The sequence below is a fragment of the Haemaphysalis longicornis genome, unplaced genomic scaffold (genome assembly GCF_048455015.1).
Source record: "Haemaphysalis longicornis isolate Haplotype H1 unplaced genomic scaffold, Haemaphysalis longicornis Haplotype H1 scaffold_125, whole genome shotgun sequence".
NCBI classification, from domain to species: domain Eukaryota; kingdom Metazoa; phylum Arthropoda; class Arachnida; order Ixodida; family Ixodidae; genus Haemaphysalis; species Haemaphysalis longicornis.
This window is the reverse complement of record NW_027526227.1, coordinates 318,652-322,154: the sequence shown is the minus strand read 5'-3', so window position 1 is coordinate 322,154 and position 3,503 is coordinate 318,652. Positions and strand designations below refer to the sequence as shown.

Below are 3,503 nucleotides of genomic sequence, written 5' to 3'. Positions count from 1 at the left end.
TTGGCGTTGTAGACTGCCGGCATTTCTTTCTGTATTTCCTAACGAGCCCCTCATTTCCTAACCATATTATTATCCTGCGAAAGCTTAGCGAGGGCCTCGGTTCTGGCAGCCTTGATGCCAAGGTAGCATAAGAGGGTTTCCCGCCAGTTACGCGCTTATGACAGGCTGTAGACGTTCGCGTCACGCCCCGGGGGTTGAAAAGAAGGTCCCCTTCTCCCCGTGTAGTCTGAGTGGCGCTGGCTACCACCCTCAAGCGTCAGATACAGTTGTAGTAAATATAAAATACCCCAGAAAGTGAAGCAGAACACAGTGGCCCAGATAGCCGAATTGGTAAGGCATTCGAGATCTAATCGAAAGGCGTGGGTTCGGTCCCCACTCTGGCCGCGTGTTTTTCTTTCTTTCTTTCTTTCTTTCTCGCTTCAATTAATAGAAAAAAATATAATTTCACTAACGGTAAAAAATAGTCTAACCATTCCCCTATGTCTTCTTTGGCGTTGTAGACTGCCGGCATTTCTTTCTGTATTTCCTAACGAGCCCCTCATTTCCTAACCATATTATTATCCTGCGAAAGCTTAGCGATGGCCTCGGTTCTGGCAGCCTTGATGCCAAGGTAGCATAAGAGGGTTTCCCGCCAGTTACGCGCTTATGACAGGCTGTAGACGTTCGCGTCACGCCCCGGGGGTTGAAAAGAAGGTCCCCTTCTCCCCGTGTAATCTGAGTGGCGCTGGCTACCACCCTCAAGCGTCAGATACAGTTGTAGTAAATATAAAATACCCCAGAAAGTGAAGCAGAACACAGTCGCCCAGATAGCCGAATTGGTAAGGCATTCGAGATCGTGGGTTCGGTTCCCACTCTGGGCGCGTGTTTTTCTTTCTTACTTTCTTTCTTTCTTTCTTTCTCGCTTCAATTAAGAGAAAAAAAATATAATTTCACTAACGGTAAAAAATATTCCAACCATTCACCTATGTCTTCTTTGGCGTTGTAGACTGCCGGCATTTCTTTCTGTATTTCCTAAGGAGCCCCTCATTTCCTAACCATATTATTATCCTGCGAAAGCTTAGCGAGGGCCTCGGTTCTGGCAGCCTTGATGCCAAGGTAGCATAAGAGGGTTTCCCGCCAGTTACGCGCTTATGACAGGCGGTAGACGTTCGCGTCACGCCCCGGGGGTTGAAAAGAAGGTCCCCTTCTCCCCGTGTAGTCTGAGTGGCGCTGGCTACCACCCTCAAGCATCAGATACAGTTGTAGTAAATATAAAATACCCCAGAAAGTGAAGCAGAACACAGTCGCCCAGATAGCCTAATTGGTAAGGCATTCGACATCTAATCGAAAGGCGTGGGTTCGGTCCCCACTCTGGGCGCGTGTTTTTCTTTCTTTCTTTCTTTCTTTCTTTCTCGCTTCAATTAATAGAAAAAAAATATAATTTCACTAACGGTAAAAAATATTCCAACCATTCCCCTATGTCTTCTTTGGCGTTGTAGACTGCCGGCATTTCTTTCTGTATTTCCTAACGAGCCCCTCATTTCCTAACCATATTATTATCCTGCGAAAGCTTAGCGAGGGCCTCGGTTCTGGCAGCCTTGAGGCCAAGGTAGCATAAGAGGGTTTCCCGCCAGTTACGCGCTTATGACAGGCGGTAGACGTTCGCCTCACGCCCCGGGGGTTGAAAAGAAGGTCCCCTTCTCCCCGTGTAGTCTGAGTGGCGCTGGCTACCACCCTCAAGCATCAGATACAGTTGTAGTAAATATAAAATACCCCAGAAAGTGAAGCAGAACACAGTCGCCCAGATAGCCGAATTGGTAAGGCATTCGAGATCTAATCGAAAGGCGTGGGTTCGGTCCCCACTCTGGGCGCGTGTTTTTCTTTCTTTCTTTCTTTCTTTCTTTCTCGCTTCAATTAATAGAAAAAAAATATAATTTCACTAACGGTAAAAAATAGTCCAACCATTCCCCTATGTCTTCTTTGGCATTGTAGACTGCCGGCATTTCTTTCTGTATTTCCTAACGAGCCCCTCATTTCCTAACCATATTATTATCCTGCGAAAGCTTAGCGAGGGCCTCGGTTCTGGCAGCCTTGATGCAAAGGTAGCATAAGAGGGTTTCCCGCCAGTTACGCGCTTATGACAGGCTGTAGACGTTCGCGTCACGCCCCGGGGGTTGAAAAGAAGGTCCCCTTCTCCCCGTGTAGTCTGAGTGGCGCTGGCTACCACCCTCAAGCGTCAGATACAGTTGTAGTAAATAAAAAATACCCCAGAAAGTGAAGCAGAACACAGTCGCCCAGATAGCCGAATTGGTAAGGCATTCGAGATCTAATCGAAAGGCGTGGGTTCGGTCCCCACTCTGGGCGAGTGTTTTTCTTTCTTTCTTTCTTTCTTTCTTTCTCGCTTCAATTAATAGAAAAAAAATATAATTTCACTAACGGTAAAAAATAGTCCAACCATTCCCCTATGTCTTCTTTGGCGTTGTAGACTGCCGGCATTTCTTTCTGTATTTCCTAACGAGCCCCTCATTTCCTAACCATATTATTATCCTGCGAAAGCTTAGCGAGAGCCTCGGTTCTGGCAGCCTTGATGCCAAGGTAGCATAAGAGGGTTTCCCGCCAGTTACGCGCTTATGACAGGCTGTAGACGTTCGCGTCACGCCCCGGGGGTTGAAAAGAAGGTCCCCTTCTCCCCGTGTAGTCTGAGTGGCGCTGGCTACCACCCTCAAGCGTCAGATACAGTTGTAGTAAATATAAAATACCCCAGAAAGTGAAGCAGAACACAGTGGCCCAGATAGCCGAATTGGTAAGGCATTCGAGATCTAATCGAAAGGCGTGGGTTCGGTCCCCACTCTGGCCGCGTGTTTTTCTTTCTTTCTTTCTTTCTTTCTCGCTTCAATTAATAGAAAAAAAATATAATTTCACTAACGGTAAAAAATAGTCTAACCATTCCCCTATGTCTTCTTTGGCGTTGTAGACTGCCGGCATTTCTTTCTGTATTTCCAAACGAGCTCCTCATTTCCTAACCATATTATTATCCTGCGAAAGCTTAGCGATGGCCTCGGTTCTGGCAGCCTTGATGCCAAGGTAGCATAAGAGGGTTTCCCGCCAGTTACGCGCTTATGACAGGCTGTAGACGTTCGCGTCACGCCCCGGGGGTTGAAAAGAAGGTCCCCTTCTCCCCGTGTAATCTGAGTGGCGCTGGCTACCACCCTCAAGCGTCAGATACAGTTGTAGTAAATATAAAATACCCCAGAAAGTGAAGCAGAACACAGTCGCCCAGATAGCCGAATTGGTAAGGCATTCGAGATCGTGGGTTCGGTTCCCACTCTGGGCGCGTGTTTTTCTTTCTTACTTTCTTTCTTTCTTTCTTTCTCGCTTCAATTAATAGAAAAAAAATATAATTTCACTAACGGTAAAAAATAGTCCAACCATTCCCCTATGTCTTCTTTGGCGTTGTAGACTGCCGGCATTTCTTTCTGTATTTCCTAAGGAGCCCCTCATTTCCTAACCATATTATTATCCTG

The 3,503-nt window shown here is 46.8% G+C and overlaps 1 non-coding gene across 1 annotated transcript; it reads left to right on the top strand.

Moving 5' to 3' along the window:
* Positions 1-1,285: 1,285 nt before the first annotated feature.
* Trnar-ucu (transfer RNA arginine (anticodon UCU)) lies at positions 1,286-1,357 on the top strand. Its single transcript has one exon. It is a non-coding gene; the product is annotated as a tRNA-Arg (tRNA).
* Positions 1,358-3,503: the final 2,146 nt, after the last annotated feature.